This window comes from Podarcis pityusensis (genome assembly GCF_964106645.2).
Source record: "Podarcis pityusensis genome assembly, chromosome: 5".
In the NCBI taxonomy this organism is placed as follows: Eukaryota; Metazoa; Chordata; class Lepidosauria; order Squamata; family Lacertidae; genus Podarcis; species Podarcis pityusensis.
In genome coordinates, this window is record NC_138032.1 from 79,783,222 (window position 1) to 79,810,491 (window position 27,270).

Below are 27,270 nucleotides of genomic sequence, written 5' to 3' on the forward strand. Positions count from 1 at the left end.
AACCACTATACCACACTGGCTCTCATGTAGGCCCATTTAAGTGTAGATCCTTCACTTTTCATTGGGACTACAGCACAAAAACCAATCTCCATACTCCAATAAAGAAAAAAGCTTTTTGAGAATCAATTCTTAAATGGTTAATAATAAGATATATTTCAGCTCCTCCGTTCCATCACATATCATATAACTAATGTATCTCAACAGGCCTTTTCCTAAGTTACTCACTCTCCAGTTATCCCTCTTCTGCTGGTCAGTCTTGACCACACTGGTGTCTCCTTTAATTTTTCACTCCTCTCTGTCCAGTCTGGTCCAGAATTCCATCCCATCTCCTCAGGCATATTCAACACGATGGTAGCTTCGTATGCAATGCTGCTGAGCTTTAGCCTGACAGAATCATAAACAGAAGTGGACACATTTAACTTAATTTGAAGCCACTTGGCTTCCCAAGTTTGATCCCTGAGACTTTTAAGGACCACATGCTCTCTGGCCAAAAAGTACTCATTCAGCTTACTTGCTGATTTGTAATGAGGGTTGGCAAGCAGAAGGGGGGAAAGAGCTTCTTCACCTCACCTCTGAACTTTAATGAAAAGGATTCAGCCTCAGGCTTATAGCCCTAAACAATTTGTATAATGCAGAATAATATCTATTGTCTTGTAATAACTATGGTACCTTCTTGGACAGAAATAACCATCTTTTGGAGCTTTTAAATACTCTAGGAATTCCAGAATTGTGTCCCATAGTGTATTAGTGTGCTGAAATGGGCTTTAAAATGTGCCTTGGAAAATTAAGCCATAGCACTAGATGCACCTACTATTCTAAACACAATAGGGAGATCCATGGAGCATTCTCTCTCTCTCTCTCTCTCTCTCTCTCTCTCTCTCTCTCTCTCTCTTTCTCTCTCTGCAAATCTAAAGGCACTGACATCATCCTGAGAGGGGAATACATTGGGATTCCTTGATTTAGACCACACTACAACTGAAAAGTGAGGGGGATTCCCACAAGTATCACTGTTTCCCACCCCTACATTATCCCACCCCTAAGTCATGACTAATTGAACAAAGGAAAGGATAGGAGATAGGAATAGAGGACATGCTTCAACAGGTTCTGATATTCATTTGCCTTTTCGTTTTTTTCCTTTTTGTATTATCTCATAATATCTTATTTTGTACACAGACATTTAAGCAACACAACAAGCCATAACATGAAGATGAGAACAAACCATTCAAAAATTTACACATGTCCTCATTTCCAGGAGAGCAGCCACAACTGTTATGGCCTCGTTGCATTTCAAATGATGCAAAGGAGATTGAATGTAATTATGACCTATCTGAGAATAAGAGTTACAGTCATTTATTTTGCCAGATATGCCACACCATTTCCAATTCCACAGCAATTAGTTTATTTTGCACAGATCTGTTTTCTGTGTTGTCATTAGCTGATGTGGAAATAAACCTATTTTAAAACACTTTTTCAGCCCACTACTATGGACTAATGTTCAGAAATGGACTTTTTTATTTTTAAAGTTCCACAAATCCCACTCACCACTGGGTGAAAATTGTTCATGCCTTTTGAGTGCCCTCTGGAAAATAATATTTAAAGGTCATGAACATATTCAGCAAAGCTTCCAATTCATCTCAACAGTTAAAAAATAAACAAATAAAAAAGAAGTTTCTAATATTCATTTCAGCTCTAAAATCAACTATGGTTATCACACCAGTATTTGGGGCTGCTTCTTTAAAAAGAGGTAACTTTTGAGCTGATGAGATATTTCTAGCCACTTAACCTGTTAGGTACAACTTTTCCTCCCATTTCCACCCACCCCATCCTCTTCAGCATTGCACAGGAAGGATTTGACATACGCAACAGCATGCTCTTCACTGCAAGCTGTGTTCTCATCCTGCAGATCTCATTAAATGTCATTACCCAAACTCTGGTAGCCATGTGTGGAAGATGTGTTTTATATTTCTCCCTTCCCCAAGCATCCAGATAAGTTCCCTATCCCTCCTACATCAATATGATTCAAGCTACAATTAAGAAAGCACCACTCATTTGCCTTCCTGCCAACCTAGCAGTTCGAAAGCACGTCAAAGTGCAAGTAGATAAATAGGTACCGCTCCAGCAGGAAGGTAAACGGCGTTTCCGTGCACTGCTCTAGTTCGCCAGAAGCAGCTTAGTCATGCTGGCCACATGACCCGGAAGCTGTACGCCGGCTCCCTCGGCCAATAAAGCGAGATGAGCACCGCAACCCCAGAGTCGGTCACGACTGGACCTAATGGTCAGGGGTCCTTTACCTTTACTCATTTGCCTGGTACTGGGGAATGCTCCCTGTGTCTGATGGACAGCAACGCATCACTGTGTGAGAGAGACAGAGAAATCAATATTGTGTGAACTCCACAATCGACTTCAGCAGGGCATAGCTGACTTCCCTTGGTATGTCTGAGGTTGGGGTTCAGGACTGGGGATGTGAAGTAGCAGTGGCTGTACTCTCTCTAATTTTGTGTTATGCCACACCCCCATGGCCGCCATCTTGTGACTGGTGTCCCCAGCTCTTTCTTAAAATTCAAAATGTGTCTGCTGGTCCAAAAATGCTGGTGGCCTCTATTCTAAGTTACTCTTCTAGACACGTGAAACCCTGAACATGAAAGACGTACTCAAGAAGACAGGATGTGAAGTCAACCACAGAGTAAGCGCTACAAAGCCTCACACATCTGGGCATTACTATAAAGATTCCCTCAGCAATGGATGTAGCTTCCAAACTGGTTTGAGCTTCAGCCTCATAGAACATAAGCGCTGCCTCTTCAAGTGGCCAAACTCCTAAATGACTATTAAATGGAGATGGGGGGCTTCGACCAATTCCCCCAACCACAGCTTTGCAGTTAATTGAGCATTTAAAGGAAGCAATTTCTCACCTTCAAACAAAAGATGCTCTTTTCACCTGCAGATCTTGCATAAGTAATGTTCTCAAATGCAATACATTCATTTTTAGTAGTTTTCCATTTCACAGAGGCTCCCATTGAGACAATTCAATCTTTTGCAAATGTAGAGAAACTCGGGGGGGGGCTAGCTTTGCAGCATCCCTGTGGGGTTCCCAGTCTAATGTGAATGTTTTTGCAGAGAGCCACAATCCAGTGTCACAACATCCCTATCAAATCCCCATCATTTTACCTCCATGCCATGTGTATACACAAAAAAGGCTTCACGTGCTTATTTCTAGCGTGTGAGTCTGCTGTGAAATACATAAGAGCAAGTCCAGACTAAACAGGGATTGCAACAGTGAATGTCATTGAAATCATGAGAAAACTCTGTCCATTATCTGCCTTCCCTCACAAGAAAGCCACCACAGGGTAGTTGCACTTAAAGATTGATGTTAATTCATTGTCATCCCCGCATGGTGCAAACTCAAAGGCATAAAGCCAGATATTTTTGAGAAAGCCTCGTCCTTTTATCTAGCTTTGCACAATTGTTTGTAACAGCAACTGCTTGAGTAATGGCAAAATTGCTGTTTTCCTAATTATACCTTCAGTGATCTTCCTTAGGCTGTGGTCCAGTGGTCCCTGGGAGAGCATCCCAGGACTCACAGCAGTGCAAATCTTTCTCCCTGTAGGCAGAGAAGCAAGTTTGTAGGTGAAGGAGGAGGCCTCCTCATCACAGAGGTGAAAGAGTGAAAGCCTCCTGGGTTTTAGGTTCCATGATGGTTGCTGTGCTGCCCTGTCACCCATTTTGAGTTAGTATTCAACTGCCAGGCCAATCAGCTCCAATATGTGGAAGGAGGGAGAGGGGCACATCTTGTCCTTCAGCTCAGTTAGCCAAATTTATTGGGCCTAAGTTGGTCTGGCAGTCAAGAGTAGAGGTTGAGCAGCTTTCAATCCCACCATGCTAAAGTTGTCTATTCATTTCATGTGCATGGATGGGTGAGAAAAGAGAGCAAAGGCCAGTGGGTGGGGCTTCCCTCCATCCTTGTCAATCCCCACCTCCCTTTGTGCAACCATTGGGAACATGACAGGTCCTAGAAGCCATGCCAATGTAGAAATTCTAAAAAAGGATAAATTTCAGTGTATGACAAATGCCTTCTTAATTCACCCATCTGTAAATAAACTATGGTTCAGATGTGAGGAGAAGTCAATTGGTCACCAAGGCCAGCTAAAACGTTTTGCTACCTGAGGCAAGGACCACTGGTACAAAACTGTATGGGAAACAGTCCTACTAGAAAAGCTAACCAACAAATTGAAATTAGCATGGGGACAAACAAAAGAGAATGCCTTTGGCCCAGTGTGGCTCCTGTTTATTATATATACAGCCCAACAAAGATCTAACCCCACCAACAACATTCTAATTGATACCGCTAATTTGACCCAACAACTCTCTCCCCCTCTCACACACAAACAAAACTCACTGCAATCAACTGAATGCAACAAACCACACTATGGGCTCTCCAACCTCTCACACTGCCAACATACATACATACATACATACATAGCCTATCCATGTGACACTGGCACAGAATTCTGCACATACACTATGCAAAATATTTATTTATTTATTTATTTATTATTATTATTATTATTATTATTATTATTATTAATACCCTGCCCATCTGGCTGGGTTTCCCCAGCCACTCTGGGCAGCTCCCAATAGAAACACGATAAAACATCAAACATTAAAAACTTCCCTAAACAGGGCTGTAATGAAATATCATTATCCCACACATCTCTCTTTCCCACAACCTCACAATGGTTATGATAGCAGTATCTCACACTGAATGTAACTGACCTGTAGAAAGGACTCTATGAATTGAAAACAGAGACATTAAATGTACCTTTATTATCCATGAAAATATTTCAATCGTAACATTTTTTTTTTAAAGATGGTAAGCCTCACATTCCAATGTGAGGCAGCTGAATCTTACTTTATGTTAATGATGGAACAGCATCATCCATCCACACCTGAAGGCAGAAGGCTGGCGTAAAGGATACAGGGCAGATCATGTGGCATGCACATCCCTACCCCACACTGCCACTTCCTATGCCCTACCCTACCCCAAACATTTGACATAAAGGCAGCTGCCTCACTCTGCCTAATATAGCGCCAGACCTGCCCAACAGTTTCCCAAAATTTTCAGAGCATCTAATTGTATTCATCAGAGTGAAATTAAACCTTTGGGTTTGTTTTTTTTTTTTTTTTTCCTTTTTAGGGAAGTGAAGGTTTCACACCTTTCTGAGTACACCTCAGTTGCTAGTACAGATTATTACAGTTCAATGAGTTGCTAATCAACACCCAATTATAGAACAATCTGCCATCTCAATCAAGGACCTGAATCAGAACAGAAAGGATTACGAAACTGGATATTATATGGCCTAACTTAACATCTGTTTTTATGTGGTCTGCAGGGGTTTTTACACCAGGTTTCAGAGAACCTTGGGATTCCTTGGAAGCTGAGCAGGAGTTCCTCCATGAGAACAATCAGAAACAGCAGACAGTGCCGGATTTATGTACATGCTAAGTAGGCTGAAGCCTAGGGCCTCTAAATTTAGGGGGCCTCACTAGTCTGCCCTCTCCCCAGTGCCACAGTCTCCCCTCTCCCAAAATCGCAAACCCAAGACTTCATGCAAGGGCAGGGAAACTCAGGCCCAGCAACTATAAGACTCAGGGATGGCCAGTGGGGCCCAATTTGAAGCAGTGGGGTGCAAATTGAATTTTTTTTGTAGGGCCCCAGATCACAGCCAAAGTCTGCAAAATCTTATAGATATAAATAAAATCCATCTAGATTGGGCACGCGGGGCCCAATTTGGCCAAATTGCTCCAATTGCCTTAAGGTCAGCCCTGATGAGACTGTGCAGGGGTTGGACTGACAAGCCCTGCACCTTCTAGGTCACTGGTGTCACTATTCAGAGTACAGACTCAAAGATTTGTTATAGAAATAAAGGGGGGCACTTATTGGAAATCAGTTTTGTCACCTCTCTCCCCCCTCCCCCCGCAAACCTTGAGACAATGAGCCCAGCCACCTTTCATTCACAGTCGCATAAGCACTACACTACAGCATGGCCATAAACCTGTATGTTCAACCGCTGAAATATACACCCAATATGTAGCAATGGAGATTTATGTTATTGCTTTATGAATGAGCACTGTGTTTTATGAATGAACTCTGTATTTTGTGAATTACCTAAGAACCACCAATAGGGAGCTCTAGAATCTGACAGCTAACCAACTGGGTACTACCAAACAGTGACCTCTATTGCTGAAAGCAGGTAACCAGCAGGAAATGCTTCAGCTCAGCCTTTGCACTTTTGACTGAACACCCCCTGCTGTGCAGATAATGGAGAAAGCTCATAAATTGTATCCCTTCTGGCATCCTGGCCAACTCTATTACGCTGGTGTAAACCCTGGTGCACCAGAAGCCCAGAATAGCAGCAAATACAATCCACTCATCCATCAGCGAATGATGACTTGTCAACCAGTTCGTCCAAAGTCTTCCTAAATTATAAAGCTCCAAAATACAGGCCAAAAGTGAGCAGTTCTGAGAAGAGCGAGGCATACAATGGGCACCACCAGTGAAAAGGCCCTGCTCCGTGTAGCTCGTGCCCTGTCATTTGATAGGGTGCCCACTTGTCCTCCTTCTTGACATGGAATGCTCTCTGTTGGAGTCTCCAGGGCCTGTACAAGACCATAAGAAGGGAGAGCAGGGACCTTGAAGTTCCCAACAGCTGTTAATCAAGAAACAAGCACACAGGTCACCTTTGTCACAGTCAAGATGCCTATGTCCTGGCCATGCCTGCACTCAATCTTGTTTTTGTACAATCTTGTTTTTTCTCAATAGCCAAAATTATATTATCAACATATACAAGCAGAAAAGTTGTTTTCCTTCATTTGCAAGGAATCGTACAAAACAAAGTAGCACTAATAAAGAAAGCTTCCAGGGTGGCAACAAAAAGCAAACAAAAAATGCTTTTGCAGTTCATCCAAACTATCCAACAATATCAAGTTATATGAAAACTGGTGCTATTAACAGTAATCCTTCTAGTTGGTTAATTGGTTCGGCAACTTCCATGCACATGACGTGTGATGCTAATTATTTCCCCAAAGAGTTAAATGATAACTAATCAGAGGCAGCTACAGTTGCAAATGGCAACAAAATATCTGTGAAAGGAAGAGGAGCAGGTTTGCTCAAGTGTGTTGCAGGTAGAAATACTGTTTGTAATGAAGTGAGAGCAGTAGTTTACTTGCTCGATTTAACAAATAAGAAAGTTTTGAGAATTTAAATTCTAGATTAAAATTGATTACTTAATTGAGAAGGGGATTGTAACAAAAACACTGGGGCCTAATTTGAATAGTAAAGTGTCTGGTATCTGGTGGGCAATCTCATCCTTTATATCCACACTGTGGCTGCAGACCAAAGCACTTGTCAGGAGAGCTATGAGATTCAGGTGAGGGTCAGATGCCTTATCAATCCCAGCAGGTATATAACAGGAAGACCAGGCCTGTGGACTACCAAGGCCATCTTAGTGCTTAGTTAGTACCCATCTCAATTTTCCTAACATTAATTGTTGTAACTCTGAACATTTCTGCCAGGGGCAGACAAAATACCACCTCTGCCATCATATAGGCAGAGTAAAGAAGGCCAAACATCCACAGGACATACTATGCTCACATCCTATGTCAGAAATGTAAGGCTGTGGTGATGCTGCCATGCACTAGAGTTCTCTAAAGTGTGCTAGGTCTCATGTCATCTGTCCCTATGGTTCTATAAGGAGATGGTCCTGTTTGTGGGCCAGAAGTAGATGAGGTGAGATCTAGCATAGCCTGATGGATGTCCCCAGGCAATGTTGGATTCCTTCTTGTTTTCTCTGTTAACATATTTCCTGTCGGAATTCAAGCCTATATCAGTAGTAACTGGCAACTCTCCAGGCACCCGGCTTGATCTCCTGTTGACCTCCCTGTCTGCATTCCCCAGCAAGATCCAGGCTAGGTCGCGATAGGCGATTCTTCTCAGCGTGAGAAGAACACACCTCCTCTTTCCTGCCCCCCCCGGCAGGGGAAAGAGATAGACAGAAACGTATTTACATACCTTTATTTCTGTCTTTGCAGCGTTACAAAAAACATGACTGCTCTCTTCAAGCTCCAGCAGTCGAGAGACCAACACTTCCTGTACTTCCTGTACAGGAACGAGAGGAAGAGCTCAAATTACACTCTGAGCTAATTCCGGTGCTTCGCACTGTGAATTGACTGTCCCTCTGTTTCCCACGGAACAGTCCCAACATTCCATCATGTGATGTTTTCAAGCTAGCAATTCGCAGCTTCATTGCATCCATATCGTAACATTTCCTTCTTTCGGGCTTTGACTTTTCAGACTTTCATTTATGTTGAGTGTTCCCTTTTCATGAATGTGAAAGAGAGGAAAAGGTTATTAATGATTTAGAGAGCAGTCTCGGTGTACATTGCCAAGTTACATAAGCAAAAGAGGCAGATCCCTCCCTGGAAAGAGCTTCCAATCTAATTATGGAGAATGAGTTTAAGTGAAACAAGGGCTCAACTGAGGTGTTGAAAAATATGACAAGAGAGTGACAAGAGAAATAGCATGATAAGAGAGTGGATGTACAGTAGTGGGTACTAGCAAGATGACGAGCACAGCAGCCAATCAGAACAAAAGAAAAGAAGCAAGAGTCAAAGTCTTAGGTTATGGGAGAGAGACGCTATTCAGAGATGACATGGATTTGCTCCAAAAACTTGGTGAAATTTCATTCTAGTTCCATTTCTATTGTGTTCTTTGAATAATGTTCCTTGAATTGCAGGAAGAGATGTTTGTGATTTTCAATCTTATTTAATTTTGACATCTGTTACCATGCAACTCACCCATTTTTTTTCTGACTGCCTGGCTTTGTGAGGGAATGAGGTAAGAGATATAAGTTTCTTTTCCATATTAGCTGAGAGAGTGTCTTGTGCTATCTTCTTTTTGTATAGCCACTGACTAGGGAGGGGGCAAATTTCAGCATGCAGACAAGGTCAGAATATTTGTCAGATGGGTCTTGTGTCTTGCAATCTATTATAACTTGGTTGATTTCCAGGCCTAGTTACCACATTATTTTTAAAGTCATCAAAACAAAGCTCATTTTCCCAGTTATTTTAGCATGGAATCCTAGAGATGCCACCAATTCTATGTCAACTGAAATTTATCCCAGATTTTGGGCTTCCAATTTGGAGCAATGGTGTTCTCCTGAACTAGAAACCCAGCTTCATAGAGGGCTTACATGGGTGAATATTTCTTCTGAAGCTGCCCTCATTTCTAGTGGCATTCAATTAAGTCCTACTCAGAGTAGGGCCATTGATGTTAATGAACATGACTAACATAGATTCATGAAATCCAGCATTTAGTCAACCTGCAATGGGAAACAATTCAGCCCAGCAGGTTAATCACCTTAGTAGGAACTGGACCCTGGTTTCTCCTTCAAGTGCTAGTGTTGAGCTGCCCATTCATGAGAGATCTTGAGAATAGGATCAACTAATTAATGATTGTCAGTATTGTTCCCTGATATTTCCAGCTTCTGCCATGTTAATTCCATCCCACACACCCACACCCATTCATTGCAGAAGGAAATGATCAGATTTGCTTAACCTGCATGATATGTTGTGGGTTTTGCTACAAAAGCTCTACATTTCACAGTGCTGTAGTCAGCACAGTATTATTCTCAGTGCAATATGGCAGATGGAATCTACACGATATGTTTCACGGCACTGAGAACGTTGTCTTCTTATTCATCTTATTATGTCAACCTGACTTTTCCAAATGATGATCATGTGCTACTGATGACAGTTTCAATGATTTACTGCAATAATCCTCGAAGTAATTTCGTAAAACCTATGCACCAGAAACATCAACTCTCAATTCAGCCTTGCTGAACACTAAATACTGATTTCCTCAAAGATCCTATAATACTTGATCAAATTAAGAGTGACATTAGAAACTCCACAGAATTTAATGACTTGCCTGCATCTCCTGTGGGAAACAATTAACGCAAACTCCCATGACACATATATTTCCTTAATACACCCCTGGAGAGAAAATGATCGCACTGATGTCTACTCAGAACTTCACAGAAGTACAAATTAAATTCTTGGAGAAGATCTGCAGGCTTGCTTAGTCCTCTGACATGCTCCATGAACTTGCTGCCATTGCAGGAGGCTTAATAGCCTTTTGATTAAAACAATGGATTATTTACTCCAGCTATGTATGCAACATGACTATAAAGAGAGCAATGAAGCGAGTGGAGTGTTGAGCTTATACAAACAGAAAGGTGATATTTCACAAGAGGGAGACAATCAAATAATTAATGGTGATAACAAAGTGTTAGAGATTGGCAAATGGCTCAGTGGGAACATATTGTGATAAGTTAAAGACTTATCAGAGTGATGTTGATAACTGCATACTCCTGAAACAATATAAATGTTTTGGCTCAAGCTGAATGCAAAGTCCCTGTGACTATGAAGCATGAGTCTGCACTTGTAGTGTATATGTTTATTAGTAAACTTCTTTCTTTCTTTCTTTTCAAGTCTGCTCAAGCAGGAACTCCAAATTTGCCTTAGTTCTGGGGAGAGTTCTTTAGTATCTGGGGAGATTTCTTTAGTATCTGTAAATTTCATTATGAATGAAATCCATTGGAGAAATTTGACTAATCTTATTACTAGCCTTTTGGCTTATTCCAAAATTTCTCAGATGGTTCTCCATAGGAAGAATGGCAAATTTTGCTTTGTGTGGAAAGGCCCCATGACCACCCTGTTCCCTAAAATGCAAATAACCAGACAAGACATGGCATATTGGGTTTTGGGATCAATTAAGGCCACAACTTTATTGGTTTGACCATAGACATAGAGGTAAGCAACTGTGCATGTCACTCCCACCCGTCCAGTGGGAGTGTTTCTAAGGGTGAAGCCGGGGGGCACCATATGACCTATGGTGAATCAGGGTGTTCCCCCAAGCGGTCCCCACTGGAGGAGTGGTATGGCCCTAGGCCCCATCTGGGTGGACAGAGCCACTCCTCCCAGATCCTTTTAACAGGATAACCTTTCTCATGGAGGGGCAGGTGGAGGCTACAACCTCCCCTCCAACCAAGACTAGGCTTACCCGATGCCTATCCGCTTTACAAAGTTGTGATGATTGCTATGAGGTAGGTGAAAACCCGAATGGCAGAGCCAATTTGCCAGATGGGAAAAATTCCTGCCAAACCCCTTAATCCAGTGACTGACATTGTCTGTAGCTAGGATGTACCATCCGCAGAAAAAACCCCAAACAAACCCTGAACTAAGGGAAGGTGGGTAGGAGAACCGGTGCAGCGAGCATGAGGCTGAAAGGCGCCGCAGCGCAGATATTTAATCTTCCTCTGGAAGATGGGCAGCACACCCAGGGGAATGCTCCCTGAATTCCTGCCGCCATTGGGCCAATCAGTGTCAGGAAGACAATCCGGCCTGCTATAGGCCAATTCACAGGGGAGACCTGGTGCCTGCCCGCAAAACCTGAGAAGGGCAAATGGACTTAGACAAAATTCAGCATTGCATCTTGTGTATTGGAGTGTGGCACCACATGCTGAAGGCACAGTGAACCTGTCAATATTTAGATCTTCAGCAATGCATTGTTGATTATATCCTTTAGCTCAGAAACCCCTCGTTTTTCTATAAAGCAAAGAATCCCAGCATTCTAGAAGAAGGAGAAGAAACCTATACATTGCACAAGAATCTGACCTGTTGCACAGTGTAGACTTGACTGAAAGAATAGGCCATGAGAAACAGGAAAAAATAGACCACTGCAAATTTCCTTGAAAGATCCTTTCCCTAACCCTAACTCATATATTCTAGTGCATAATATAGTCACACTAGTTTCAATGGTGGTAACATTTTACCACTATAGCACCTGCTTTTATGTCTATACACAAGTTATTCACAACACTGACAGCTAATTTCAGCTTTGAGGAAGAAATATTTTTAACTGAGTTTCACTATTGATCTTACCTTAGCAATTGAACTCAGCTTTTAGTTACAGAAGTATGATCAAACTTGGTTAAAAAACATTTATTCATATACCATGGTCTCTCTCTTCCCACCCCTAAAACTTAGAATCACAAAGTTGGAAGGGACCACAAGGGTCATCTAGGGGTCCATCTCCCCTGCAATGCAAGAATGTTTTGCTAAATGTGGGGCTTGGACCCACAACCCTGCAATTAAGAGTCTCATTTTCTATCAACTGAACTATGTACGTCCTAGCTTCAAGATACAGAACTTCTGTATCTTCAACAGAAACTTTTGTTTATTGAGAAAAGCTAAAATAGTTTCCTCCCTAAAAGAGGGCATGTGTTGTGGTGAGATCTGAAGACTGACCTCTTGGTTGTGGGTGGGTCCATTGGATAGCCACAACACCCGATTGGTAGGTCCCTCGATGCTGGGTTTTAATCTGGCCAATGGGGTTGCAGTCTAAACGGATCTATATAAACCCATGCACATGACCCAAAGCTCCCTTTTTCAGCTTATGCATCGGAACACCCGCCCACCTCTCCCTAATTTTAGGGCCGTTTGCAATTGACCTTGCTATGCCATCGTGTGTCGTCTGTCGTCTGTCGTTGGGACAGGGGCAGGGCAGGAATTTTTCCACTTGGCTGATTGGCTGTTGCCATTTGGGTTTTGCCTGCCATGTAGCAATTCATCACAACTTGTAAAGTTGTGGATAGGCACTGGTTCATGTGATAGGGATGGAAGAATGGTCTTGCCATCCCTATGTGAAGGGTACTCCATTAAAGGAATCCAGGGACTCAACTTGGTTTGGCCAACCCCCGGAAAGGGGTTGTGCCCGTGCCTGAGTCCAGGGGAGCATCTGGGGAGTGAATAGAGTCTGCTCCCAGGCTTTTCACCTTCCTCAGGTGTTCCCCTTTGGCTGACCTATGATAGAGTTCTGGGTCAGCGCTATCTGCATGGCAGGAAGCTAGTCGAACCAGAGCCTATGCAACCACACACTTTTCTGTAATCAATAAAGTTGTGGCATAAATTCTGCCAAAAACCAAAACTAAAATTTGAGTCAAATGTGTCTTTATTTAGGAGGGAGGTCTCTGGGTCTGAACACGCAAAATTACACACACAATCACAATGAAGCAAAACATATGACAGTACAATTTAACGCCATGCAGACTGTGCATTATTGGGGCAGAACAAGCAATCCAGGGAACAAAACCTTGCATTAAGAATTTGTTTTGTTTTCCTCCATTAGTTTTCTAGCTCATCTCTCTCTCTCTCTCTCTCTCTCTCTCTCTCTCTCTCTCTCTCTCTCCAAAAGCCTCTCTGCTTTCAAACCAGCATCTTCATTTCAGCCAGGACAAATCTCTCAACTCTAAGCCTTGACCCAAAAATAATTGTGAAGTCCCATCTAATGTGCCTAGGAAGTGTGAAAATGAAGAGTCTGTGGTGATCTCAGAGGCAAAGCAGGATGTCATGCCCATATCTGATCATCTTTCAGCAGATGATAAATATCCTTCCCTCCCCACAAAAAACCTAGCCTTTAATCTCTGTTACTTAAACTTAGCCGTTAACCTCTGTTACTTTTCATGATGTTTTGCTGAAGTTTTCATACCACTGTCTTTGGATGTTTTAACTATCATTTTAAATGATATATTATGTGGAGGTTTTATTTTGTTTTCCTCCTTGTGATGTGTTCTAGGAGTCACCAGGGCAGTTTCTGCTTTGCATACATCCATTCTAGGCACCTGCAGAGCCAGGCAGATTCAGTATAGAAGATGGCAAATGAGCTTGTATTGCCTGTTCTAAATAGGGTTGCCATATTTCAAAAAGTAAAAAGCAGGAGACCCTGAAAGTTGTTGAGCTACCATCTTTGTTTCCCTCAACCCCACTTGGGACCAGAGGCACAGCATTCTGGAAAACAAAAGATGGTGGACATAACTATCTGGAGCTTCACTTGTTAAAACGTGTCAGATAAGCTTGTAAAGGCAGCTCTTTTCAAAACAGCCTTTTTTCTGTTAGTAAAAGTCTCCCGCTATTCCTCTGTTCAAGATACGACAGTTTTATATTATTTTTTATTGTAAGCTTGTTTCAGCTATTGTTTGAATAGATAAGCAGAGCACAAATAATAAGTGAACTATACTAACCTAAAAAGCAACAACAAAGAGCTATGATAAGATAAGGCTAGAAAATTTGCTCAGCAGGCAAGGCGCATTGCATGTCCCTAGTGAATTCTAAATCTAGCATTTACAGGAGCACAAATTCTGTGGGTTTTGGATAGATGGACTTGCAGACAGAGGCACAGCTTTTCTTTGTTGATGACTAGTTCTCTTACACTATTCTGCTGGCTTTCCTTTGGATACTTGCCTGTAATATCACTGTTTTTAACCTGAAAGGACTGCTTCAAGTACTCTTATTAGCATAAAATCCTCTGCTACCTGGGATTATTTTTCAGCGCTTGACTTGATTGTAATTACTGGCTATGGTGCTCATGTTTTTGATATTCTGAAATTTTCAACATTCAGAAAACAGCTCCTTGCAGGATTTTTGCAACTAATGTAATAACAAGAAAAAATGTTGATGAGTGTAAAAATCATTCTAAAGTTGGCAGATACAACCTACTGACTTGAAGTCCTGTTTTTCACAACAACATAAATTCTTAATTTCTCTTACCAAAATCTTATAAATAATAGAAATATATATATATATAGTTTTCATGTCATGGCAGCTTTGCTAAGCCAAGTGGCACAGAAGTAACCCCAAAAGATTCACCAAGGTGTCATGTTGGACCACAGCATTTTTAACAAGTTTTCAGGGAAGAACTGCTTAAATAACACTGTTTGGAAGAGACAAATTGGCATCCTGACCAGAAGTAGAATCACCATTGAAAACAGGAGCCTTTCACTCCCATGGTAACAAGAACAATTCCATGTAATGCCTTTTTCACTATGGACCTGAACACCACAAATCACTTGGATTATATTCACGTTATAGCAAAGAGAGTAATTGAAGATGAAAATTGCCCTGAGGTCACAAATGTTGGATCAAACGGCTGGCGAGGTGGAGGCAGAACAAGACAGAGGTGAAATGAAACAAAACATAGGGAGGAAGAGATTATCAAGCTGAAAAGCTACTCAGGGTGAGCTTGGGTGACTTCAAAAGAATCTGGCTGTATCTCCTGACAACCTCTGGCCTACTGCTGCTACTTCTTGATCTTTATTTACCGTATTTTTCACTCTATAGCACACATCTTGTTTTAGGACCATAGGACGCACCTTGTTTTAGAGGGGGAGAACAAGGAAGCGACCCCTCTCGCTCTCCAGATAGCCTCGGGTTCCTTTCACTGAAGCCTGGAGAGCAAGATTCTCCTGGCTTCAGTGAAAGGAACCCGAAGGCGAAAGGAACCCGAGGCTATCTGGAGAGCGAGAGGGGCCGGTGCACACCGACCCCTCTCGCTCTCCAGATAGCTGCCTGGAAAAAAAAATCTCCCCCTATCTGCCCAGCGCCCCTTCAGCGAAGCGGCAGGAGAAACGGAGCCCCTTCCATTTCTCCTCCCGCTTAGCTGAAGGGGCGCTGCGCCTTAGCTGAAGGGGCACCTATCCTTCAGCGAAAGGAACCCGAAGCCTCTGGAGCACAGCGGGAACTCCCACTGTGCTCTGGAGGCTTCAGGCGGCTATCTTTGAAGCACACAGACCCCTCTCGCTCGCCAGGCTTCAGCAAAAGCTACGCAAAGCCTCCGGAGTGCGGTGGGAGCGCTCCCACTGCACTTTGGAGGCTTTGCGTTGCTATCGCTGAAGCCAAGGAGCCTGCTTTCGCTCCATAAGATGCACACACATTTCCCCTTAATTTTGGGAGGGAAAAATGTGTGTCTTATAGAGCGAAAAATACGGTATCTCTTACCACATTTATACCCCACCTTTCCTCCAAGGATCTCAACAAGGCATACATGTTTCTCTCCCGGCCCAGCGCAATTTTATCCTCACCAAAGCCCTGTGAGGTTGGTTAGGCTGCAGGAATGCAACTGGCCCAAGGTCACCCAGTGAGCTTCATAGGTGGGTGGGGATTTAGACCCTCGTCTCCCAGTCTCCAGTCCAACACTCTAATTTCCAAAACACGGGCTCTCGTAAGAGTTTTTCTCACTGGTCTGGTCAATCTCCCTGCTCTTTCTCCAGCACAGGCCTAGGCAAACTCAGCCCTCCAGATGTTTTGGGACTACGACTCCCATGATCCCTAGCTAACAGGACCAGTGGTCAGGGATGATGGGAATTGTAGTCCCAAAGCATCTGGAGGGCCAAATTTGCCTATGCCTACTCCAGCAGATAGCAGTGCACGAGCTGAACCTCCACCTGACAACCTCACATAGGTTCAAGACCGACTTAAGTATGGATTTCTCCTCCTTAACCATAATGCTGCCCTTATAGAATTCAGGAGGACAAAGATGTGGACAAAACTAAAATTTGTTGGCTCCTCCCATCTTCGGCTTTGACTCTACTTGTCATTGGTTCTGGCTACACCTTCTGTTGACCTACTAGTTCCTAACTAAATCCAAAATATAGAGTAAAAAACAGCAACCACCACAATAGCCAAAAAAATCCCATTGGCTAGAAGGACCAATGCTGTGACCTAGTATAAGGGTCCTGTGTTAAAAGTTTAAACTTCATACAAGCTGTTTGTCCAGAGCCAACAAAATGAGGGCAATGTATAAACCACTTTAATCTCTCTCTTTTTAAAAGCACTGTTGTCTGCCTCAAGACTTGGCCTACTGCATTTCCATTGACTTCATTAACATCTCGCTCAACTTCATTGCTGTTAACTCCAGATGAGATTGACCGACCAATATTTATGGCCTCTGTTGAATTCTTTTCACCCAATGTTGTTAACAGGTGTTTCTCTCCACACACACACACACACACACACACCCCTCTGGCAAGAATTGATTTGTAATCATTTGAAACAAACAAACAAACAAACAAACAGATTCACCATGACAGATTGAGTTAATGATAGGCAAGGGATTCATTTATCAATCATCAAGCCACTAATCTAAATCTAATGTATCTCAACAGTTGTAATTACATATCATTGAGAAAGCAGTAATTCTAGCCATTGTTGTTTCCTTTTTTCCTACTATACAATGGAAAGGATGTCTGTGTGTTTAGGTAAGTGAGAAATGGTAGGCATTCATTTTGCCTATGTGAGAAATGGTAGGCATATCAAATTAAATGATATTAACATGAATGCCTGCAGAACACGAAGAGGACCAAATGGGAAAGTACAAAGATATATTGTAGGCTGTACCAATGGAACAACGAATGGGGAACAATATGCAATTAAGTCAATTCAAGAACTGCAAAAACCATGGCAAGGTGAAAATCAACAAGTGTTCTAACTATCAAATATGCAGGGTGTGAAACCTTTCTCCCCTGGTGAGTCCCAAGCATCCTCAAAACCCTTGTGTTTCGAGGAGAGATACCTGGTGAGCCCATCACACAAGGTAGGAACTCTTTTTATCATAGGAAAACCCTCTGCATAAGGTTTCTGTGTAGTCATATTATTTGGCCCACCAATTTTTGAGGAGCTAACCTCAAAAATTCAGAATAGCCTGCCCTCATGTGTTCCAACTCTGTAAGGTAGTACTGTCCACCTGACCATTTGCTGAACAAATCTGTTCCCTTTGGTTTCCCTCCTGCTGCCACTCTTCCTTGGAATTCCTTTTGTGTCTCTTTGAAGTTCCCGCTGTTCCCCATATTGAGAGACTGGGCCTGGCAGTGGCAGTGGACTTCGGCGGACCTTGGTGCCTCTGCCCACATTCCTTCTGACATTCCAGCCCAGCCACACTTAGGCCGCATGTGCAATAAACATTTTAAGCAATGCTGTAAAACTTTAAACAGTCATGGCTTCCCCAAAATAATTCTGGGAACTGTAGTTTTTTAATAGTGCTTAGAGTTCTTAGGAGACCCCCTCTTCCTCTTACAGAGGTACAATTCCCAGAGTTCCCTGTGGGGAGAGAGACTGGTTAAACTGGTTAAACCACTCAGAGAATTGTAGCTGTGAGGGGAACGGGGCCCCCCTCACTATTCTCAGATCCATTAACATACTACAATTCTCAGGACTATTTGGGAGAAGCTATTACTATTTAAAGTGGTATGATACTGATTTAAATTATAGTGCAGGTGGAGCCTTACTCTCCCCTTATGCTGTACTCCACTCTTACTTTCACACACCACTTTTCTCACCTTTGTCTCCTCTTTCATCCTCAGTTATGAGAGGCTGTTGGTTCTACTTTGCTTGCTATGTTTCCCTCCATTCCTTGCTACCATCCCTCTGTCTTGGTGTACACAGCCATGTCTGTGTTTCTTTTATTGTCCCACATTTCAGGCATATCCATGTCTCTAGTGCTCTCCCTCAATTGCCTTACGGTCGGACCCCTCTCTCCTTCTGAGAAGATTGCTAGTAGCATCAGAAGATTTCAGCCCAGCTACCACCACACCCACTCCTCACTCCAGTGTTCACGAAAGAAGAAGCATCTGCAAAATCAGGTGCTGGTTTGGCATATCCATATCCATTACCAGCTGAATCTTTGTTCTTTGTGCCTCAGACTTTCATTATTTTTAGAAAGAGCTTATTCTGGTCTCATGGCTAGCAATCCATCTTTCCCCCACCCCACCCAAATGCTTCATCTAATGGTTTGTTGGTTTATTTTTATTTTTACCTGCCAGGTCTTTTCATTTTGGATGTTATTTCCTCTAGGTGTTACAACCCAACACTTCTTGAAAAATTGAATCATCACATGCCTCACAAAATTTGCACATGAAATTCTGCAAATTTCATTATTCATAGCTACATTATAAAGCAGTGTGAAAAGGTAGAGTACTATGCAGGGAACATTCCTTAGCAGACATTGAGTTTTTACCATTTAGCAACTCTCTTGCCTTTGTTCTCCCCTTTGGATCATTTTGTTAAAAGCCTACTTTTTATATTTAGTAGGTGTAAGAAAGATAATATCTCCACTTTCTGAATCCAATATGTCCCCAAAGAATGTGTATCTTATTGCTGCTCACTTTTCGATTCCACAAACGATGACTATTTATATTGCTCGAGGCAGGCTCTATAACTGAATTACGTTTTACAAGCTCTCTTGATAAGCACAGACCATGCAGATCAGATAAGCAAAATACATTAACTACAGGCTTGTTGAAACAAAATATTTAGAAAAGTATTTCTGTTTTATACGTCAGCTATACATTGCCACAGTTACCAGAAAAAATTCCAGCCGCATCTATGACATTGGGCTAAGATATGTTGCACAACCTCCAACATTCCTCTGATGAAAACTGAGGTGTGTGTCTTTTGGTGCCATGTTCTGCAATAATAATGATAATGATAATAATAATAATAATAATAATAATAATAATAATAATAATAATTTATTTCTACCCCACCCATCTGGCTGGGTTTCCCCAGCCACTCTGGGCGGCTTCCAACAAAAGATTAAAAATACATTAAAACATCAGTCATTAAAAACTTCCCTAAATGGGGCTGCCTTCACATGTCTTCTAAATGTCATATAGTTGTTGATCTCTTTGACATCTGATGGGAGGGCGTTCCACAGGGCGGGTGCCACTATTGAGAAGGCCCTCTGCTTGGTTCCATGTAACCTCACAGTGATGGAACCACCAGAAGGCCCTCGGAGCTGGACCTCAGTGTCCAGGCAGAACGATGGGGGTGGAGACGCTCCTTCAGGTATACTGGGCCTGGAGGATGCAAGGAGAATGAGCCAGCATTTGAAGCCAGGGCTGGCGCTTTTATGTCTGTTTACTCAGAAGCAAGTGCCACTCTGGCCAGAACAAAACAAATAGTTTTGATCAGCCAGTCTCTTTGACCCTGCCTTATTGACTGTTACTGCATGCCTCTTTAAAACAACTGGCTGGCACAAACCACATTTCCATGCGATTGTACTCATGACATTTGTTTGTTTACATAAGATTCCAAATTCTCGGAGCACCTCAGTCTTAGAAGCAGAATAAATTGTGCTGTTTTGCTTTACTGGTGCAATTTGAATCTTCTTGCTGTCAAATTTAAATGTAGAGCACACTTGAACAAACATACCTGCAACAACAAGGATGAAAAGCAGTGTGTGTTTTCTTCTTCTTATGGTTTGTAGGTGTGTGTACATGTGCATATATGCATGGACTGTCCCTTCATCAGGGATCTCTATGAGCCTAACACTCATCAGTTTCTCCCCACCCCCATTGCACGAGTTCTTCCATCACTGGCATGCAAGAAGCTCTGTGAAGTGTTGATACGATACACCCTATTAATTTAATTTGATAAATTCCTCATGCATTAGCAACCTTCAGACTGAATTAGCAAAAATGAACAATAATACCCAGCAAAACAAGTCTACAACTGGAATCCCTTAATGTAAAAAGACTTTTGCACTCAGTAAACATGAATGTGTGATGATGAAAGAGCTCTCATACAAGCAACCTTTCACTTCTTGTTAGCACAGTGCCATTGTTTGTGTCTTTCAGAACCCATCTCAGGGGTGCCAACCTGAATAAACTGTTGGGGGTGGGGGTCTTAGGTAAGCCCTGTCCCACTTAATTGATCACATGATGTAGTGCACCCACACCCTTTGAATGGCAATGCCCATCAACTTTGGGGGGGGGGCAGACCAATCAAATATTTTATTGGGGGACCAAAGCCCCCGAAACCCATAGGAGTTGGTGCCTATGATATATCCTGAGTCACATGGTGTATCAAGCTAAGCCACACAGTGTATCAAGCATTGAACAATGCTTCCCAGTTTTACATAAGCTGCCTGTCAGGGATGTGGCTGAATCAAATGCCGGGGAAGAGTCAAACTCTCAAGACGAAGGAATGCCAGTACAGTGGTACCTCGGGTTACAGACGTTTCAGGTTACAGACTCTGCTAACCCAGAAATAGTACCTCGGGTTAAGAACTTCAGGATGAGAACATAAATCGCGCAGCAGCAGCGCGGCAGCAGCAGGAGTCACCATTAGCTAAAGTGGTTCTTCAGGTTAAGTACAGTTTCAGGTTAAGAACGGACCTCCAAAACAAATTAAGTTCTTAACCAGAGGTACCACTGTACAGAGAGAGCAAGAGTCTGACTCTGGAGATGAAAGAATGCGGACAAAACACCAAGAGTTCTCAGACTCGGACAGCTTGCAGGCAAGGGGAGGGGAAGAGATAGACGGCATTGAGTGGGTTGTTATGCAACCAGGAGAGAAACAGCTTCTTGAGGGCTCTTCTTTTGAGAGCGGAGGGGGGATTTCCACCCACCTTCTCCCCAAACCAGAAAAGCTGAAAGGGTTAAAATGCAATGGAAGGACTGGACTTTGGTGTCCTTCGTGCTATGACGGGGGTGGACACTCAAAATGAGCAACTCATAGCTAAGGGGCGGCAGTCTTGGAGTCGCTCTCTGTAATTAATAGAATAAACGTACCATAAAACTGCCAGAGACTCGTTAATTCTTATCGGAGCTTGCTTGCCTCCCTGAGATCATTACACCACCAATGGCTTCTCATTCTCTGATTCATGTATCCATTTTCACATTTTAGATAAGGATTAAGTTGTTTTGATGAGGCTTATTGTGATTCTCTTATTAGAAACACAGGAAGTTGCCTTAAGGAAAGTCATATATCATTAGTCCACCCAGTTCAGTTTTGTCTACACTAACTAGCAACGGCTCGGAGTCTCTCCCACGAGAACCACATGGAGGTGCCAGGGAACCTTCTGTACTGAAAGCAGATGCTCTACAAACCTTCCTCAAATATATTTTTAGGAGTCTGCTTGGATTATTTTGTTGTAGTGGATAACAAGTTCTATCAAAGGTGGTCATCTAGCATAGGAATAGTCAGAACTTCTGTTCTTCATGGTTGTGCAGATACTCAAACCCTCGGCACATTGACTGGAACCATGTGATGTCACTATGTTTGCAAAAGGTTAAAGACAGAAAACTAGAAATAGTTAATCATGGGATTTCCGTCAGTGTTAGAGCAAATGATAGTTTTTGTTTCTCTACTTGTCCATTGTCTCTTTCTTCATTTAAAACTATAGTTTTATGCAAACTATGTATTTAATACATAATCTGAGCACATTTTGCATGTTGAAAGTCCAGCGTTGAGTCTTCAGCATCTTTAGTTGTATGTGTATATGTGTGTGTTTTGTGTGTGTGTGTGTGTGTGTGTGTGTGTGTGTAATCTTAGGTGGCAAGACTGAAAAAATCTTTAAATGTCTGGATACTTTGCTTCCACTCCTTTCTTCTGTTTATGTTTTGCCCTGCTCCTTTTCTGCCTTTCCAAAATCCTCACCTGTACTAGACCCTGAAAGGTGCACAAAGCTAGCAGCCCACCCTATCTATAATTGTCCGCATTGCTTTAGATGTGGAAATGGGAAGTAGCCTGCTTTGTTCTGGAACTACACTGGGGAAGTTCATACCTTTTTTAAAATCAAATAAAAGATAGCATTTAAGACAAACATAAATGTACACCCCTCCCCTTCTCTGTTTCATGCTATGTGTGAGCTGAACATATCTTCATTCAAGTCTGTTCCATAGCATTTCCTTAGTAATCTCTACTTTTTTTTTGTTAAGAAGCCTAATAAAAAAATACCATTTTAAAAACATATTTTCTCACAAAACAAGCATTTCTAAACACATTTTGATACTTGTCCTAAGTGAGAACTGTATTGCAAAATTCAGAGAAGTGCAAAATATGAATTATAACGATTCATTCACATGTAAATTCCCATCTGCACATTTGTCCAGGTGGTCAATTTATTTTGGAGTTCAGAAAAATAAATTTCCTCTAGAATCCCTAATAGAATTGTTAGTAAAATGTGATCCACAGATATCTGCTTTGTTTGCACAACTGGCTAAGCCTACAGAATAGAAGAAAATTAAACTGGTAACTTTTCCTTCCAAGAGGTTATTATACACTCTCACCATATTTCCACCAACAGCAATTGTGATTCCAGAGTTAATATAATTTATTCTCTCAGCAGTGCTGTTCCACCAAGCTATTATTCCCTTTTTTCTTTTCTTGCCCCTCTTGGCTTAAACCTACATGAGAATCCTCTCTTGCAATTAGAAATTTCTTTATCGCAAACTATCACAGCCTCTTCCCACCCAGTCATATTGAATATTGATGCCTTCTGATATCAACATTTCTCTATGAAATATTCACATCCTGGTAGGAATAAGCTCTGCATTGGAGATTAGTCTTCATGCAGCCCTAGGTGATTAAGCCAAGATAATGGGCAGGGCTGTTAGTCGGAGGAGCAGACTTTTACAGACAACAGAAATTATACACTTCCATCTCAGGGGCTATCTTGCCCATTCAATGGGGATTCTGAATGGTTGCATGGCAACTGCCTCAAGAATGCATGCATGGATCCCTCACTATATGGAACTGCAATCACTGAAGGCCATTCATCAACTTCACTGGGGAACATGCTCATACATATCAGTTAAGCTCAGCAACTGCTGCCTTGTGCAAAGTGCTGGCAGATGATCTGTTAGTTCACAGCATCCTCCAAAACCTAATGAAACACTAAAATTCTCAGCATGGCCTGAAGAGTGTACAGATCCTTGTTCATCTCTGACTGCCCTTGTAAAATCCCACAGGATGCATTTTGAAATTGTAAGTACATAGCATTGAGAGTCTTAATGCATTATAGCCAAGTTCCCCTTGCCCCCCGCTAGTAAGCACAGGGAGAAAACAAAATATGACTCTGGTCTCATTTCTAGATTTCGGATGGCGACATTTTAAAAACAAGAACACTTTCTTCGTTTTTTTAAGGCATCTCGTATTTCAGATTTCAGCGCTTCCTCTTCAAAAGGCTCATCCAGATGGCAGCTTTCCACTCTTTGATTTGATTCAGTGGCACTCACTCAGGGACCCACGAAGTGACCTGGAACAAGTTGCTACATTGATCTCATGAGAAGCTAGCCATGTCCATGGAACATTTTTCCAATGCAAGTTCCCTTTGTCAACTTCTTTAGCAAATGGAATTTAAACTGAGAATTCCATACCCCTAGGTGGAATGGCATTCTCAGTCCCTCAAATTAGGGCCACCCCAAAAGTTACCAGTTAATGTTTTGATGGCATGTGATTGCATACAGTTTCCCTTAGGCCTTATTATTGGCTCCCAGTATGTTTCCGAGCACAATTCAAAGTGTTGGTGCTGACCTTTAAAGCCCTAAACGGCCTTAGTCCTGTATACCTGAAGGAGCGTCTCCACCCCCATCATTCGGCCCGGACACTGAGGTCCAGCACTGAGGGCCTTCTGGCGGTTCCCTCATTGTGAGAAGTGAGGTTACAGGGAACCAGAGGGCCTTCTTGGTAGTGGCACCTGCCCTGTGGAACGCCCTCCCTTCAGATGTGAAGGAAATAAGCAGCTATCTTATCTTTAAAAGACATATTTGATGCTGTATTGTTTTTAACACTTGATTGGAAGCTGCCCAAAGTGGCTGGGGAAACTCAGCCAGATGGGCAGGATATAAATAATAAATTATTATTATTATTATTATTATTATTATTATTATTATTATTATAAAAAGTTGGGCTAATACACTCATGCATCCTTCTGGGACTATGCCACCTGAATAGGAAGGGGATAGATTGCAAAGGCACAGCTAAATGTTTTCTTATTCCCGCTTCTTTGAGCTTCCCTATGTTGCATTTTGGTAGTATGCCTGCAGGTATGGCATTAATTCCCCACCTCCAATTATCATCATCCTCAAATCAAAAGCTCTTTGCCATGGAAAGTTACATGGAGAAGTGTTCTAGTTTAGTTCTTACCCTGGCACTCCTTTTGGGGTTTTTTTTTTCCATGTTCAGGAAGTTATTTTTATATGGGGGATCCAGTTTTATAAAGTGGTTAGAGTGCTGGACTAGAAGCAGGAAGCTCTGTGTTCAAATTCCCACCTCACCATAAAGCTCACTCGGAGACCACGGGCCAATGACACCCATCAACCAACCCTCTGCATAGGGTCGTTGTAGGGAGCAGGAGGACCATGTAGACTACCCTGAACTTCGTGAAGGACAGGATAAAAATGAATGCAATAGTCACTTCCATTTTAAAGTGGTGCAGTCTAGTTCTAAGAGAGAGACATCGTCTACTTCTCTGGAAATGTAAACCAGCTGTTTGACTTGATGCAAGGAACTGAGATCAGTTCCACCAAGCTATGCTATTCTTTGCTGCTGCTTTTATTATAAAGCCAATACGAAACAAATTGTTGTGAGCAGCTGTGTTTGCTCAATGTCCTTCATAAGAACACCAGCAACAAATGACACAGATGAAGCTCAGGTGCAAGATCAATGAATTGCTGTAGCTAAAGGAGCAAAGTAGTGGATTGTGAAGAATCAGGAGTCCTTTTAGAGCTGCCAGCCATTGCAAGCGTAGGTGTGGGAATTTGAATTGCTTTTACCAAACATTGTATTATATTACTTAGATGTTACAAGTCATCCACAGATTTCCTATTCATTTCTAGAGTCTGTTCAAGGTACTGGCACTCCAAGGTCTTAACCTGGACTTGGATCCATTCAGGTATCTCAGAGTTCGCCTTCTGTCTGTTAAGATCGTCCCTTCTGGGTCCCTTCCTTTTCAGTGGTGAGGTTGCTAATCCCAGAAGTTTAGGACCTTTTCAGTAGTGGCACTTGTCTGTGGAATACCTTTGGAGTTCTGTAAGGTGGGATCCCAACCCACCATTAGAAAAAGGAAGAATTTAAAAAGCATATCAATGTAAAAATAATAAAAAAGAAATAGAAAAAGTGAATGGGACAAAAATAAAGCTTATAATTAAAAAAAACCACACCTTAGTAACAATACGAATGTAAAAGAAAAAGAAGAAGAAGAAGAGAACAATGAAGAAGCAAAACATTAAAATGAAAAAAGTGCTTACGCACTTACATAAAAATGAACAAAAGAACAAAAAGGGAAGCAAAAACAGGACTTCCGGCTTGAATCAGGTGCATAGCAGCTTTCTCTTTTTAACGATAAAAATTTTAACTTATTCATAACAGAAAAGAAAAGAAAAGAAGAGGGGAAAGGAAAAAAGTGAGCACAATGCTGTTAACAATATTTAAAAATAAAAATCATGAAAAAGATGAAAAATCATGGAGAGCTATGGTTTCAGTTTGTTGCTAACATTAATAGTTTGTTTGGTTTTATTATTTGACCATGGACTTCCTGCTTGGATATGGAAAAAGAAGAAAGGAGAAGAAAACTCTTGAAAAGTTGGGAAAGGAAAAACAATAGGTACTATAAAGTTACAGCTTTAGTAACCCTATCTATATTTAAGTATGTTCTGTATTTACTAATAATATTCAGAATACACACACACACACACACATATGATATTGATCTATTAAGTGAATGAATACTCTATTTCCCGGATTACATAGAAACCTAGTGAAACAATATATTATACAAAAAAGAAAAACCAAAAAAACCAAATCCTTCTTTTCCCCCTTTACTTTTTTACTCATCCTTCAATAATTTAACCTTGCCCTTGTGCTGTTTTGCATATCTTTGTAGTGAGGCTCATTTTGTAATGCTGTGCTTTTAAAAAACCAAAATGCCTTTACATTATTTATTTTTCTGTTAAATGTAAAATTATAATTCAGGTTTACTGCAGTGTGTGTGACTGAGAGCTTTCCTTGTAGGCCTCCTGGGCAGAAAATTGGAGTGAAGAGATTTGGGGACACCATTTTTTCAAAAGTCCTACTCCTGGCATGTGTTATATGCCCTTCTCTCAGCCTTATGGCATTGATGCAACAAGGTTCTGCAAGTCTTGTCCCTTATACTATTTAACATCTACATAAAACTAGTAAGATAGTTCACCTGCCAATTTGGAGTGAGGGGTCTTCGGTACTCTGATGATGCCCAACTCCTGCCCTCTTCCTTGCCTGTAAGAGAGACTTGCTACTTGAGCATAAAAAAGACTGCCAAGTATGACCTCATACTGATGCAGTCTCCCTGAAAGAGGGAGATGCTACCTGCCTGTAAGAGAGGCTGGACATTGTGACCTCAGGCTGATGTCACCTGCCCATAAGAGAAACTACTATTGTGACCTCATGGTGATGCTGCCTGTTTGAAGAGAGGCTGGACATTGTGATGATGCTGGTGCTACCTGTCTGTGAGAGACTGGCTACTGTGTCCTCAAGCCCTGTGGGGCACTCAATGTTGTTTTTAGGGGGCTGGGCCCCGATTGTTCAGGGCGAACGTGGAGCCAGGCACAGAGTGACATCAAG

At 42.0% G+C, this 27,270-nt stretch overlaps 1 long non-coding RNA gene across 1 annotated transcript; it reads right to left on the reverse strand.

The window, feature by feature from the left end:
* Positions 1-132: 132 nt before the first annotated feature.
* LOC308476957 lies at positions 133-27,026 on the reverse strand. The gene is made up of 3 exons (XR_013986272.1): positions 26,861-27,026; positions 8,066-8,152; positions 133-384 (listed from the first exon to the last, which is right to left on the reverse strand). It is a non-coding gene; the product is annotated as an uncharacterized lncRNA (long non-coding RNA).
* Between the last annotated feature and the right edge of the window lie 244 nt (positions 27,027-27,270).